Consider the following 17,465-nt stretch of genomic DNA (forward strand, 5'->3'; position numbering starts at 1 on the left):
GACTGGTGCCATCCTCCATGCTTCTAAACCCGCTCTCTTGTGTTTCTCTAATTGTTCCATCATCGGTCACTTACCTAGTTACAGAGTGAGAAACCCAAGAGGCATTCTGGTCACTGCCTTCTCCTCTTGTGGCCAAACTATTCCCAAAGATGTAAATGTTCCTCTGAAATCTCTTTTGATTGCATTCACTTTTTTTTTCCATCTCGGTGGCCACCGCTCTGATGTAGGGAGGCTGAACTACTGTAGTTGCCTCCCAGCTGGTCCTCCCACAGACGTTCTGACTACTCTACAATCTATTTCCCACACCACTTCTCTCAGAGGAATCTCTGCGAAATGAAAACATGACTGTGTCACTCCTCTGGGTCTGACATGCCCGTTGTTTCCCATTGCTCTGAGAATGAAACCAAAATCATTAGCATCAAGGGTCTTGCTTCATCTAATTTAACCTGCCTCACTCATCTGATCACCCATGTTTCTCCCAAGCCTCCTGTAATCCAACCACCAAGGCCTCTCCTTGGTATCAAACCTGCCACACTCCCACCTTGTTGGGCTGCACCCCGCAGACCTGCACGCCTTATAGTTGCCGCATCTCGAGGACCAAAGAAAGAGCCCAGAGACAGTGACAGAGACTTCAGAGGTTTACTGGACACGGGTCTTACACAAAGCGTCCTGGAGCGACGCCCCACCGTGAGCGGCAGACGGCAGGCAGGACAGAGCAGCAGTCTTTGCTACCAAGGGGAGAAGGAGGTTAACTTTTACAGGGGGAATTGAAGCCAGGTGGGCTTAGTTACCAGGGACTAATTAAGCCCTATAATTAAGAGAATTGGATAGTCTTGTGGGTGAAGCAGGGCCTGGTCCAGCAGGGGACGTACTGATGGCAGAAGAACAGCCATCTTGAATGGCCTGACCATACACTCCTGGCCCAGGGCACTGGCTCATGTGTCTCCTCGGGCTGGGATGGTCATCTCCCCCCTCCTGCAGCCACTTCCCATGACAACTGGTTCACCCAGACCCACCTTTGACATCTCGCTTCAAGACCCTAGAAATGCTTCTCCTAAACTCCATGTCCACTCCTCTTCCATCAACGGTAAATTCTTTTAACTCACGCTCTCCCAGGACTGTGTTTCTTCCCAGCACACTAATCCCAGTTTATAATTAAATTTATAAATAAATGATCTAAATAATTACTAAAAATAAATAAATGTTGTAATTTATCAACAGGATTATTTAGTAACATCTGTCTTTCCATGCAGACTGCAATCTCTATGAGAACTGCATAGGCTTTTTCTTCCCCTTTTATCTCTGGTGACGATCAGAGTGGTTGGGCGTGTCCCAGGCACTCAATACATATACGTGAAATGAATAGTCGAAGCACAAGTGAATGCAAACCCAAGAGAGAGGAGAGTGTGAGAAGTCAGGTGGAGCAGAGTGAAGGGCAAACACAAAAGTCCCCAGGAAGGGATGGGCAAACTCTAGGCTTCTTTAAAAGAGGCTTTCTTCCTGTACTGTCATCATCTTCTGTCATAAGCCTAACCCTGAAGTGTTATTGTGAGAGTGGACACCTGACAGGGATGTTTTATCAGACATTTCAATGTATGCAACAATGATCCATGGATCTGACTGTGCCCGAGGTGTTGCTACACACACATGATGAGGTGATGAAGTCCTGGTACACTTCAGGTGGAATAAAAGCAGTCCAGGCATAGGCTGTTAGCAGTCCATTTAACTCTTTCTTCACCTGAACCCCAAGAACTTCAAGACACTTCATTGTAAACAGCAGCTTACAATTTTGTATAAAAATGGTGACTCTAGGAAATTCAAATAGAAACAATAACAAACGGGGAAAAAATCACACCGCTCAGGGATACTACTGGTTTAACAGCTTCCCTAGGGATACATATGTATTTTTTACTACATAAATTAAATCACATTTTACATCAAATCATCATGCTCACAAACGGAACTGGTTGGTTTTACCAAAAGATATGACGGAAATGGTTCTTGACGTTGTTGTGGCATCATACATGTAAACCTGGTTGAGGTAACATTCTCAGCTAAGAAGAAGAAATGATAAATTTTCCGATGATCCTGATTCAAACCCTCCAAATAGTGCAATGTCTAAAGAGTCTCAAACTCTTAAAATTGGAAACCTATTGAAGGGGTCTAAAAGAAAGATCGTTGAAAGCTAGGGAGATTCTGGGTGTCACCCGTGAACGGTCTTCTGTTAACTCATAGACTGGAAAACCCAGGCTCACAGAAGAATGGGGATGGGTGGTTAGGAAGGCAGAGACTGGAACAAGTTCCATGTGCATATTTCATGTGGACATTCTTCATGAGCACTGCAGAATTTTACGGTGAGAAGCTTGAAGCAAGATTAGCAATTCAGCAGTGGTCAAGTTTGTAAGTCACGATTGTCACTGTCTAGTTGGGCTTCGCAGTCTAAATCTCCAAGAAAGAAACAAAACAGCTCCATTAGCTGGTGACAAACATTCTTGTGCAGTTCTGGAACCGAGGTTTTCTTGATTGCTGACACTTGAGAGAGGGTAGATTCATATTATGAAAAGAACTAGTTTCTTTTTTTTTTTTTTTTTTTTTTTAGGAGATGCAACTCGGTAACTAATTTTTGTCTCTCTCTGCCAGTGTAACCGTTTGAATGTTAATTTAATTTTGCAGAATATCATTTATGTAAATGTAATTAGAAGGGAAACATGATCTGGAGATGCACAGCACCAAAGAAAATTTATTACTCCAAGGGGTATTGCTCTAATCATTCAACTGCAATATTGAGTTTCCCCAGATTTAATCTAAAAGCAATAAATTACAGAAGGCTAATGCCCTGCCCAACAACAGGCTGTCATGAACCCAAGTCTCAGGGAGGGAAACCAGGAAGAGGAAGAGAAGGGAGAAAAAAAAAAAAAAACCTCGAACTTTATTTCAGCAACAGGCTATCAGCAGCTTCAAGTTTCCTGACATAAAACTCAGGAGAGACAGAGCCGGGGGAAAATAAAAAGCTTCATTTCCTAAAGGAGAATAAAATGGTGACTTCCAACCTCCTGTGGCTTTTCCCTCCAGAAATCTGACCAGGGCTCTTTACTGGTTGCTGAATGTCACTGTAAACATTCCAAGTTCAGAACCCCATGTTCCCCGACAGCAGAGGGAGAGGAATCCAGCCAGGATGAAACAGCCCTGTCTGTTCACCTTATGGCGAGGCTGTTCTTTTGTAGAGACAAGGAAAAGACACAGCCTGATTGATGTCAAGGTCTACACTGCATTCCACTGTGGGCACGCCAGAGAGCCCGGTTCTTCCGGGACATCTTGCCAACACAGAGAAGCCTGTTACAAGGAAATGCTCTTCAATCGCCTGCTTCCCTCTTCACGCCGAGGGAGAGGTTATAAAAACAGGGACTTGGTGTTGTAGGCGGTCTCCCTGTTGCATAGTCCCATATCTGAACTTGAACATGGCTGAGACTACCTGATCCTTTAAAGGTGCCCAACAATTGGAAAGAGAAAAAAAAAAAAAGAGTCAATCAATCAATCAACAACCTGACTCCACAAAAGAAACCTTCAGTGAGGTGTTTAAAAATGTCATAGCCTGGGTTCCACCATGGAGCGATGAAATTAAGATTTCTGTGGTTAGAATCAGGCATGGGCATATTTTAAAAGCTGTCTGCTGGTGACCTGAATGTGCACCCACGGTGAGGAGGGCCGTCCTGGATAAAGGTTAATGGCATACAATGGAATGTGTTCAATTGTGTTCAATTGGTCCTGGTGTCATAGGATCATTCTTATGGATGGGATTTCTTGGATGGGACAAAGGTGACAGGGAAATGTACCTTCTCACAGAAGACAGACAGACAACTGCAGCTGGCCAGGTAGGCAATAGTAATTATCATGTAAAACCACATCATTCCCTGGGATTTTAAAAACTAAATAATAAAAAGCCTTATGTTGTTGTGACTATTTTCTTTATCTAACAAAAAACATGTTAAATAATATAACCTATCTCATCTTCTTCAAGTCAAGGAGTTTGAATGCATTTCTGGAAAAAAAAATAATTAAGCCAAATCCTAAAATAAACTCTCCAACTCCTTCATTACCCAGAAACATCTTGGCTCTGTTTTTGTTTGTTTTAAGTCCTGGAATTCCGTGGATTGGTTGGGCTGTTTAATTCAGAGAATGGTGTAGTGTCCAAGGCAAATAAATGTTTTCAGAGTTCAAAGATAGAATGGCAGCTAGGTCTCTCAGTATTTCCCAATTTTACATGTGCAGTTTATAGTACATAAAAGATTTTTTTTTAATTGGAGCTGTTTTGCTCTTATTTGTTTAGTAAAGGAACTATAAGTTGCACTTCGAACCTGTGCTTTGATGGAAAATATTTCTTAAAGTGGGACTAAGGAAAGTTTGACTTGATGCAAACCAATTTAGGAAAGCATACTAGAGAAGTTCTCTAGTATGGATGACATTTATGAAAATGGCACATGAACAAAATTTGTCTATAAACACCCTGATTACTTAACAGGAGACAAAAACTAATTGTAACAATTGAGCATTCAGTACGTTCATTGGTTCTTCCACCACTCCCAGCCTCCCCACCGTGAACATATACTTCACTATTTGAAAGTATTTGACTTTATCGTCCTCCATTCCTCAAATTAGTGAAGATACTTAATGGGATTCATTAATTAGTGAAGACATTGTAGTAGGATTCTTTAAAAGATAAAGGACTTGTCTATGATGTTCTGAAGTATTTAAACAATGGAAAAAGGCAATACTTTTACGTCCATTGGTCCAGCACTCATTTCACAAAACAATCAGCGGCAGACTTCAATGACTGACACAGGCTGTCTGGGAATCGATAACTTTTGCCCACAGGAAAAGATTGACTTGAGAGAGAGGGAAAAATACTCGTTTCTGACTCCAACTCTCAGAACAATGTCTCTGCTGATTCTGCTACTCTTTAATTGCACTCACCAAACAAAACATGCTGATGGGTCAAACAGAATTAAATTACTCAAACAAGTCAGGTAGAAGAGCATCCTTTGGTACCTGATTGGTGGAAGTTTCAAGTCTCTCCTCCACTAATGAGCACGCTTTTCCTATCTTGAGACCATTGGATCTCATTTCTCACTTAACTTTTTTCTTCCAAAGCATATGTCTCAAGAGTCTTAAACTCAGCAATTCATTAATACAGCCCCCCTATATTATAGTACAAATTTAATCAGCTGATTATTTTTTCACATTGCAGGTTATTAATTATTATTGCCTTCCTCTCTTAGGAGTCAACCAGACTACACAGAGATGGGGCAGAGTACAACTTATCTTCCCCTTCTTGTTTCAAAAGATACTACATCATTTCATTGAAAATCAGCAAACAATACAATAAAAACAAACAATCAAAACTGGTTTTAATCAATCATATCATGAGGCAATGTTTAAAGCTTCAGCAGCTTGCCTGAGCTGCAACAACTCATAGAGAAAAACATACAGTTCTTCAAATTTTCTGGTTCACTGATCAGGTCACAGCTAAAACTATAATGTCCTCAACATCACCAAACAGTGACACTGAAAAATGTCATCAGCCAATGACCAGCAATTCCTTGTCCATTGAATTTCAGCCATAGGTACACATCAGATTCTCAAAGTGGATCAAATATTCCCAATTCTTACAAATTCCCAAGTAATCATACTGCTGAGATAAAATGAAATGCTGAGCAATTCTTCAGGTAATACAGCAACACAGACCATCTAGTCTGGGAAAGGCGGGCCATGTATTCACATGCCCTCTCCTTTCACTTTTAGTTACAGCTATTTGTCTAGATTGTCTACACTTTGGCCTCAATCTCTCAATTCATCTAACCCATTGAGAGAGCCTTTGCTGACTAATATATAAATTCTCATTATCAGCTTACAACAAGGAGAAGCAAATGGTTATGGCCTAATAGTAAAATGTGAAGGGGGAAAAAAAAAACCCAGAAGTTAGATTGTTCCTGGAATCAAATTAGGAAAATTGGGCAGTAAAAGGGAAACATCAAGGTAATCCCAATGGAAAACACCTGAATAATATAAATAGACTTGGTTGCCTTAAATCCTTTTTGGAATAATGAAGGCTAAACCCGAATACATCCATCCATACTTCTAAACATACAGAGGGGTTCAGTAGTTGGCCAAGTTCACACAGCTATTAATAGTGGATCTGGAACTGGAAACCAAAGAAATGCATCCAACCCAAAACCAAAAGTAATTGAAAAGTTTGAATGAACCATCACAAGAGGGTGGTGGTGGCCCAGGGCCTTAAAGGAAAGAGGGCAACCATAGGAGGATCTGGGGATAGACATTTTAAGCAAAAGGAGCTGCCAGTGCAAGGACTTGAGGTGGGAAGAGGCAGAAAGTGAAGGTAAAGACAGAAGCCAGCTGGGCTGGAGAAAGCCCTGTTTATCAACCCCATTGTCGTCCACTTGTGTTCTAGTACCAGAGACTGGTAATGGCCACTTCCCCCTAAAGCACTAGTGACCCCTTTTTATTCCAAAAGGGAAGGCCTTTTGATTCTTTTGGCATTTCAATGGTTAGTGTGTAAGGCAATTACTAGCTGGCTAACATTCGAGCAGGATTGATAGATTTCATTTAGGTCAACATGTGGCTCATGCTTTCCCACCCCAGGAAATTCGCCAAGCTCAGTAGGTTATAGGGCAAATAAATGCCATGAGATGTCAGAATTCCTTATTCTTCTTACATTCCTCTGGCCTTCTTGTTTCAGGTACTGGATCTAGGCTGGGAAGCTGATGGTGTAACCCCTAGCCTAGGGCTGCACATTTAGACACTTAATATTTAGTAACTGGATCAAGGTAATAGCAGCCCTTTTAAAAAAAATTATTTTATCAACATATTTACAATGATTTACAATGTTACAATGTGTTATTTTCTGGTGTACGGCAAAGTGATTCAGTTATATTTATTCTTTTTCAGATTTTTTTCCATTATAGTTTATTACAAGATATTGAAGATAGTTCCCTGTGCTATACAGTAGGACCTTGTTGTTTATCTATTCTGTCTACAGCAGGTGGTATCTGCTGATAGCAAACTTCTAATTTATTCCTTCCTCTGCTTCCCCTCTGGTAACCGTAAGTTTGTTTTCTATTGTCTGTGAGTCTGTTTCTGTTTTGTAAATAAGTTAATTTGTGTCATTTTTTAAGATTTTGTTTCTGTTTTGAAAAATGAGTTAATTTGTATCTTTTTTTAGATTCTACATATAAGTGATATCATCTGATATTTGTCTTTGTCTGACTTACTTCACTTAGTATGATAATCTCTAGGTCCATCCATGTTGCTGCAGATGGCAATATTTCATTCTTTTTGTGGCTGAGTAGTGTTCCATTGTAGAAATATACCACATCTTCTTTATCTAATCAGCTATCAATGGACACAGATTTCTTCCATGTCTTCACTACTGTAAACAGTGATGCTACGAACATTGGGGTGCACGTATCTTTTCAAATTAGAGTTTTCTCCTGATATATAATAGCAGGTATTTAAAACATCAAAAAAATTCTTCCAAACACTTTATTTACTACCAGAAATGAAAAAAGGTACAAAATATTGTTTATTTTATAAACTCTATTGCCCTTTTGCTGTTGTTCTTTTTTTAAATTGAGGTAACAAACAAAAAAGCTGTACGTGTTTAATGTACATCTTGATGAGTTTGAAGGTACGTACCCATGAAACTGTCACCACCTACAACCCCATAAACAACCATCACCTTTAAAAGATTTCTCCCTTCTGCTTTTTTTCAATAAGCATAAGTAAATGTACTGTCTTTTAAAAAGGTGGAATTAATAAAACAAGGTGGATTGGGGGGGTAAGATTGGGTGCAGTTTCTCAGGAGCCAAATAGCCATTTTGGTAGGTTTTTTTCCTTCTATCAAGAAGACACATTTTGGTGTCATATAGATACAACCCTAAATCTCACACTATAGACAAAAAGCAAAATAAAAACTATTTTACTTCATGATTGATATAGGCAATTTGTTCAATTCATGTCCATAAACAAGTTTATTCAAAACTACCTACAATCTAAAAATTCTACCTGCATTTCTAGAGTTCATTTTACTTGAGTTCAGGAAACCCAAGTCTAATAAAAAGTTAAAATAATTCTGAAATTCGAGTGTAATTGTTAGAGTCTAATCAATCAATCATTGTGAAGTTATAATGGCTGCCATGGGAAATGCATTTGACCCAGGTCTAAGAGTTATTTACTAAAACTTCTGTCAAACACTGCTGTTTTCATTATCCAAGGGCCTTCCTATAGCATATCCATTTATTACAATTTCTTAATTAGTCACTCTAGCAAGGTTTATAATTATAATCCTGCCGCTAATGACAAGGCAATATGTAATTCCTTAGGAACTGCATTTTTTATCCGATGTTAATTAATGCCCACTTATAAATAGTGACTTAATCATAAAATCCACTTGGTGCTTGAATATAATCTTTTCATATTCATTGGAAAACCAGAAGGAATCTGCTCCAAGGCAGCCAGGTGAGTCCAGTGTACCAGTTTTATTAACATTTGACCACATGACAGGTTTATTTCTTGCTGTGAGCTCCATCCATGAGTAATATTTGGGGCACGGTACCAGCTCAGAACTTGAAGAGGGAGGAGGTTAAGTCTCATTCTTTTCTTCACCCTAAGAGGCAGCTCTCTGTCAAGATTTCAGCATTTTTAAATGTTGACAAGCATGCACACTCTAAGATGTGCTTTTTCCCTGGCTCATTATGTAAATTATATTCATGTAATGCATCACTTGGGTATTCAAGTGCAAGCCCATGGTGTCTAATACATGTCCTCCTTGTCAGAAGCGACAGCACTGTACGTTTTCAGTAAAGATAACCGATCCGGGGAAAGAACAAAATAACTGCTATTTTCAATCAGAACTGAAGAAAGTGCTCTTAGTCTAGAAAAGATGGGATGCCAGGCGAAGGCTGTAAAATACATCTCTGACCTTATTAGCCAGGCTCCTGTGTTAAATATAGTGGCTATAATAGAATTTGTATGCCCTAGTTTCTGACAGGTTGAATGTTGCTTAGTGATCCAGGAGTGGAAAATGGCTGCCTGCATTCAAAGGAGATCATAGATTATAGACATTTCCTGGGTATTGCAACCAAAGGATGCTGTTACAATGGCTCACAAAAAGAGACACAGCCTCCTGATGCCTGTACTTGGAAGGGGGCTGTGTTTGTTACCTATTACTGTGTTATGAATAACTCTCAAATTATTTCTTTATCTCAAAGCTGTTTATTTTTCCGGGGGCTGGGAATTTGAGCTGGCTTAGCTAGGTCCTCTGCGTCAGGGTCTCTCACAGGTCACAGTCAAAGGTCAGCCAGGACTGTGGTCATCCCAAGGCTCAACAGGGGAAGATCATATCACTTGTGTTAGCAGCAAGTCACTAGGCTTAGCCCACATACAAGGGGTTGGGAATACACAAGGGTGTGAATAGCAAGAGGCAGGGATCACTGGGAGCTATTATAGGAGGTCTTCCTACCAAAAGAACTGAGGACTCTCAGGTACCAGGAATACCCCTCCCCTATTTTTGACATACTCATCGTGGCACCTAGTGAAACCTACAAGCCAACAAAATGACATGGTAGCACCTTGGACCTCCTCTTATGCCAGGGTGACTGGCAGGAAATTTAATGATGTTATTCATGGGAAGTACATGATATAGTGCAAAAATAGGAACTTATTTTCAATTCCCAAATATAAGCAAAAGATTATTCTTTCCGGAAAAAAAAATAGATGTAATGTCCTTTTCCTTCGTGTCTCCAATATACACAAAGCCTCTTCCAAAAGTCCAGGGGAGAATCATGATCCAGCCAGGGAGATGGCAGGCACAGTAGTGCAGCTGAGAGAAGTAGGGAGCTGCAGCAACCGGGAGCCAGCTGCAACCTGCACTGCACAGAGCACAGATGGATGGAAGCACAGCCCTCAGTGAAAAGTCACCTGATGGACACTCTTAGCTGAAGACTCTACCCTTGTCCAGGGCCCAAGCAAGACTAACACTTAACAGTAAAGCCATTGAAACCAGAATGCAGACTTTGCCCAAGCAAGAGGCACAAATGATGTGTGACAGGAGCCATGTTTGGCAAATCAAGGAGAACACAGAACAGTTCAGGAACGTTCTCTTGGCCACGCTGATAAAAGGTTATCACTAATCCTAAATGGTGAAGAACTAGAAGACGGTCACCAATGTCCACTGTGCATTTGTTATATTTTGTAAAGAGACAGGTGGGATTTTCTGATGGATGGCCTTGGAGCTCTCCCTCCAATGTGCCTGACAATGACCTAACCGGGACTGATGGCTTTCTTCTTTGGGGGAAGGTGTGAGGCTGCAACTTGCCATACATACATAGATAGATGCACTTGGCCCCAACTTCACCAACTCCCCCCTGCTCTTCATTCTTTTAGCATTTGGTTCTCGCATCGGGGCTCAGCTCCTGAGTCTCTCCCGGGGATTAAGGATGGCAGAGGCTGCAAAGGACGACTCACTCCATTGATGCATTTCTCCCGCATATGATGCATATCTTCCACCAAATTACTTCAATATTCCTGGAAATACTTAACATTTACAAACTGCTTGTTTTTTGATGCATGCTGAAGTGTCTGTAAACCTCACTTGTCTCATGTGCAAAATGACACTAGTCACATCCAGCTCACAGATTTGTTACGAAGACTATGTAAGACAGCATGTGTAAAGGATGAGCATGGTGCCTGCACGTGGTAATTACAATAAATGAGAGAGCTACTGCTATCATGGGATTTATTATTCATATTTTTATCATTTGGCTTTTGAGTTCCCAAATCCTTCTAGTGAACCCATCACACTTTCAAAATGGTCTCTATAGCAAAGGACAAAAAATATAAGAAAATGTTTCTTTACTTCTTCTTTTTTTTTTTTTTCTTATTTTCACTTTATTTTAATTTGTAAAGAAAGGGAGAGAGGTTAAGTATTCTTAGAAGTCTTGGGTTTGATTTAAGTTAACTTAGCAGCTGACATTCATAGAAAACCAGATAAGCTAAGACTCTTTAAACTTCATTCCTTCACAACGTCATATTTCAATTCAATCTCAACTAACGATCAAAATAATTCCACGAATCTCAATTAAGGAGGAGAGGATTTAAGGTACAGCCTCCTCTCTGGAAGGTCAGTACAGGTTTTTCCTACACCTCTTTGTACAATACCAAGGGCATATAAGACACCTATTACACTCCTAGGGAGGACATTAGGGAAGCCTAAACTACATCCAAAGTGTATTTCACTCCTAATAATTAGAACTGGATGAACAGCTAGGAAAAAAAAAAAAAATGAACCAGCTCAAACTAAATTGGTTCAGCTGTAACCGATCTAATGCAGTTTTCCAAAGAATAATTGATATTATATAATCGTAACTGCCAGTTTATGTCACAAAAGTGACATTTGACACTTTCCGGCTAACCAGCCTAACATCATCAATTAAAACATCACTTGCGTAATGACATGTCACTAGTCAGCGTAACATCATAAATTATGACATCACTTCTTTTATGAAACTGGAAGATTGAGCAGAGGAGATTGGAAAGACAGTCCTACTGAAAACCAGCATTCCTCTTTGATTTGTGTTTTCAGAATCTTTTATGCTCTAATAAGCCAGAATGCTTAGTAGTAAGTGAGTATATTAGGGGAAAAAAAAAAAAAGAGAGAGAGAGAGAGAGAGATAGAGAAGGAAGGAAGGAAGAAATCTCATGAAATCAAAACAGAAGTTACAAAGTTTTAGCAGGGGTTGGGTTGTGTTTCTTTGTTTTTTGGCATAATGAGACGTTACTGAAAACAGAACGCCGGTTGAACCAAGGATACAAATAGGAATGTGGACTCAGAGAAAAACAAAACAAAAAAACAGAGGAAAAAGGGTGGGAGGAGGGGTGTCAGAGGGATGAAAGGAGGGGGTAGCAAGCGTGAGGAAAGGGGAGGAGGGAATTTTTTACTTTCTTTCCGTTTCTTTAGAAAACCAACACAAGAACAAATTATACATTTTCTAGTTGCCCTTAGTTATGGTTTAATATCCCTGGACGGTGATAATAAGATTTTATTTCACAACTGAACTGTGAAATGGCTGTTCTTGGAAATCCCTGGAAAATAGGAAGCAGGAAAGAAGACTTTGAGTTTGGGTTTGAATTTGGAAGAGTATATTCATGTCTCACCAAACCCATTTAAAAACAATTTATATGTTAGGAAGTTTGCATATTACCTAAAGGACTTCCAAAAGCTAACTGCTTGCTTTTCACCTAAGGCTTATAAGTGTGTGCTATAGAAAACATGATAGGAAATAGAGCTTCTAAGAAGGGAGGCCCTAATCCTAAAGAAGGAACATTCATTCTTTTGCCCATCTAAAATACTGAATTTTCAAAACAGACTCACAGACAAATAAACTACGATTACCAAAGGGGAAAAGGTGGGCTGAGGGATAAATTAGGAGTTTGGGGTTAACAGATACACATTACCATATATAAAACAGATAAACAACAAGGACCTACTGCATAGCACGGGGAACTCTATTTAATTTCTTGTAATAACATATAATGGAAAAGTATCTGCAAAGAAAATATATATGTATGTATATGTATAATTGGATCACTTTGCTGTACGCCTGAAACTAACATTATAAATCAACTACACTTCATTAAAAAAATTTTATTAGTAAAAATAAAATAAAATAGTGGATTTTAAGACAGAAAAGAGTCATTTCCCAAACTATTTCTTGAGCATCTGCTAACCCAACAGCTACAGGAAGGAAGTAAGGAAACACATCCAACAGGAGAGGAAGCGATGGGTCTCTCCTTCAGTCTTGGGGTCCGGCCATGATCAAACGCGAGAACTGCCAGGCATGGAACTTCATTTATAAGAGCTAATATGCAAGTGTTGCCTTCCTCTTACTTTACAATTTGGCAGTAGAGAGATAGAAGAGACTTTTCAATGTCCTAATCTTAATTTTTCAGGAAATTAATCCAACTGATTACTTTAAAGTCATGTATGTAATTATGCATATGAACATCACAAGAGCTGTGGAAAGATTTTTTTGTCCTTTGTATACCTTGCAGCTGAGCAGGGTAAACTGTAAGGAATAAGGTAGGCATACTTGACCTCCACCAGCATTTGGTTTGGAGCATGCTAGAGGCATACATCTCCTTCCAGGCTAACCTATACTTAAAATAAAAAGAAAGGGCTACCCAGAAAAGTGCTACCAGGCAGATCATACTAGAATTCTCAAAATTCTATCTGGTAGTTGGGTTTTTAGTTCTTAAGTTCAATCTTTAAATTCATCGGATCAATGAAGTTTCTACATTAGCCAATGGTAAATGAAGAAACAAGTGAATAAAATGGAAGGCAAAAATAAAAACCCACAAAATAGTTACTGGTATTTGAATATTTTAACTACTTTGCATAGAATTAACAAATTCTGCTTTATCTTGACTTTGATAAACTGCGACAGGCAAGTTCAGGCCTTGACAGCCACTAGGCAAAGTCCCATGACATCAAGCCGCAGGGTGTGGCTGTTGGCATCCTTTGGTGATCGAATATCAAAAAGTACCAGAAGTTCTCATTCATCTTGGGATGGTTCCTGGTGGATGCCTCGCCCTGACAAGGGAAATTTTTAGCAGTTTTCCCAAGGCTTAAGAAGATAAAGTACAAATCTGTGTTGTAAAATGTGTTCCTTTATTGACTGTTTCTTAAATTGTAGTCACATCATGAGATTTGTGTGTGTTGATTCTTGAACCAAAGGAAACCTTTTGAGAGCATCTTTAGGTTAAACAAGATAAACGTTAAGGCTAATGTTTGTGATAAAAAGATAAGTTGCTGTTATTACTAATTCGTGGTTGCCATTTATAATAAAATATGCCAAAAGTCCTCCTATAAACACATACATTTTTGGACTGGGGACAGGGTTATTGACTATGTAGAATCTGCAATTTTTAGAATGCATAGAATGCATTTCAACGTTTGAAAGTTGTTTAGCCAGTTTTGATAGTGAGTGATTTCAATAGCAGACTTCAGAGTATGAAACAAATCCCAAGTTTCCAAGTAATTTTATGTAAGTTGAGGCAGCTTTGGCTACACTGGAACATGAATAAATTTTTTAATCTGTTTTTTAAGGACCAAAGTTTTGGAGGAGGAAGGAAGCATCACAAGGAGTAAGAAGGGTCTGAAAGGCTCCAAGTGCACTTGGAGCAAAGCATGACGGTACCCAAATACTGGCGCACGTATGTCAGTTGCCATGAAACAAGTTTGCAAATAACAGAGTATAATTTTAAGCAAATCCATGTAAACTGTCAGAGTATATATTAGCCATCTCTGTAGGGACTGTGATTTACTTAGTCTCATTTCTTGACTTCTTTTTGAAAAATTTTTGCTATGAATATTTATGTCTAGACTTCATTTACCGACTGAATTTCTACTCTATTGGAATTATGCATCCCCATAGTGCATCCAAGAAAGGTGAGCAGTTAGAGGTGAGGAAAGAGATTTCCTGACCTTTTAGAAATAGCAAGCTACACTGGATTAAGTACAGCCTGAGCGAGGTTACTCGCGGGTTGGTGGAACGTCATTATCTCAGAATTACCGCAGTGAAACAATTAGCGTGCGATAGATTCGGTGCCAGACCTGCCGTTGTTCTGAACTTTTGTTAAAGCATCTCGGTCCATCCTGGAATTGGGCAATTTGTAATTCTTACGGTAGGTGGGTGTTAGTGAGGGATTCCACATATTCCTCATCTTGAGTGCAAACTTATTTGCAGCTGGTGCTTGTCAGATGAGTTGTAAACGCGAAGGCGCGAGACTTGATCCGATGGGAGTGTTTCCTTGGTGATGAAGCGTTCACTAGACGAGCCTCCCCAGCCATCAGATGTGCAGCCGGCACTCATGTCAGTCCTCAAGCGTGCAGGCGGAAGGTGCTGGACTTCTGGCTCTCAATCTCCCACAGCTGGTTCTTTTTAAAACGGAACTTTAGGCTAAAGGGAAGTCAAGCTTGAGTACACCGCAGAAGTGTTCATTTTTGGAAGTCATTTCCATTTCCTCTTTGCGTTTTTACAAAACTGCCTCCAGTGGCAGGGGCAGATTTATTTCAGCCTGTTTATGTTTCCAACAAAATTTAGAAGCTATTTCTTAGACCAAACAACAGGCTAAGCCTCAAGGATGGGTGAGTCAGGCAGGCTGGTTGCTGTGCCTGGTGCTGTTTAAAGGAAAGGTTTATGTTTTCCTTGAAAGATGCTTTTAACCCGCTATTTCTTGAAACAGTTAAGTAAGTTAGAAGGATGTGAGAAATCACAATGAAATGGGGTGATTTTTCAAAATTATTTTTTTCTCAATTGATTACACACTATGGAGCCTAAAGGTGGGATCTGTGTTCAGTTAGGGTGAAGGGAAGGCACTGAATGAAGTCAGATTGATACTTCCTAAGAGAAACTGTTTCTTTTACTCAGTGGGAAGGAAACAGTATTTGTCTTAAGTAGTAAACAGATGCGTGATGTTACATAAACAAGAGGAGTTCATTCTGCCACTTTAATGGAAATCAAGTAATACGAAAAGAGATCACCCAAAAAGGTGTTTGAAGGATTGTAAATGTTTATAGTTCTTGGATAAAAAGGAACATAACATTATAAAACATACTTTTGTTTGTTTTTACTATCCATAACAATGTAGTGAATAAAACAACTTGGATATACTACAAAGGAAGCAAGGGGAGAGAAGAAAACCGCCCAAGACAAGCGTGATTTATCAGGAAAACCATTTGTTGATATTTACTAAGGACCAAGTACTGTGTTAAGAGATCCCATATCTAAACTAAGTCATTTATTTTACACAACCATCTTTATAAGTAAAATTATTCCGATTCCCAGAAGAGACGTCTGAGCCTCAGAGAAATCGAGAAATTTGGAAATGCTATAAAACCAAACCACCGTAGGGCTAAAGCATAAACTTAGGTTCAGTTCCAAAGATGACAACTTCTTTTCACTTTTATTTATTGAGCAACTTTCTACTGAGGAATACTGACAGAAAGAGAGAGGGTTCTGTGAACATTTATTATAGATGCTGTAAGTTTAAGCCTGTACCAAGTACAGAGTGGAAGATACTGATATAGTTTAAGGTTATTCATAAGGAGAAGGGGATGATCATATTCTTTGGGGTTAAAAAAAAAAAAAAGGTCACATTAGTATGGAGGTTTCTTAAAAACTAAAAATAGACTTACTATATGATCCAGCAATCCCATTTCTGGGCATATATCTAGAGAAAACTATCATTTGAAAAGACACATGTACCTCAGTGTCCCTGGCAACACTATTGACAATAGCCAAGACATGGAAGCAACCTAAATGTCCATCAACAGATGACTGGATAAAGAAGATGTGGTATATATATATATAATGGACTACTACTCAGCCATAAAAAAGAATGAGACAATGCCATTTGTAGCAACATGGATGGACCTAGAGATTATTATATTAAGTGAAATAAGTCAGACTGAGAAATACGAGTATCATATGATCTTGCATATATGTGAAATCTAAAAAAAAAAGAAGAGAGAGAGAGATACAAATTTTATTTACAAACCAGAAAGAGACTCACGGACATAGAAAACAAGCTGTGGTTACCCAGGAGAAATGGGAGTGCGGGGAAGGATAGATTAGGAGTCTGGGATTAACAAATATACATTACTATATACAAAATAGATAAACAACAAGGACCTACTGTATAGCACAGGGAACTATATTCAATCTCTTGTAATGAGCCGTAATGGAAAAGAAACTGAAAAAAAAATATGTATGTATATGTATATGTATAACTGAATAGGTTTGCTGTACACCTGAAACTAACATTGTAAATAGACTACACTTCAACAAAAAATAAGGGGAAAAAAGTCACATTGATATGCTCAATTAAGCTAGCATTAGTCTTATGGAAGATTTCCAATTTCTTCTTTGCTTTCACACAAATCTACCTTAAGTGGAGGCAGCTTAATCTTATTTTTGTTTCTGACAAATTTGAAATGGGATTTCTCAGGCTAACCTACTGTCCAATGAAACTGCAAAGATCAATGGTATACAGAGATGACATTGCCATCTTCATACATTTCTACTTTGTTGGTAGAATAAGACTGGCTTGTGTTTAAGTTATGACTGTTCTCACAAATTTTCTTTATTTTTGTTAATTGTGGAGCAATACAGTGTGGTAGAAAGTATGCTGAACTTGAAGTGAAGGGACTCTGTTTGCCCTGGTCCATGCCCTTCCAGGCATGTCATCTTGGTTGGGTTAGTGGCTTCATGGCGCCAGGCTTCCCCTCCTTCATTGGCCAACAGGATGATCTAGAACTGACTCTAAATTCCATCACCTCTAGAAAATTTTACTTTTGGAAACTTTATGTCTGTGACCATACAATTCAAAAC

Source organism: Camelus dromedarius, chromosome 15 (genome assembly GCF_036321535.1).
Source record: "Camelus dromedarius isolate mCamDro1 chromosome 15, mCamDro1.pat, whole genome shotgun sequence".
Lineage (NCBI taxonomy): Eukaryota > Metazoa > Chordata > Mammalia > Artiodactyla > Camelidae > Camelus > Camelus dromedarius.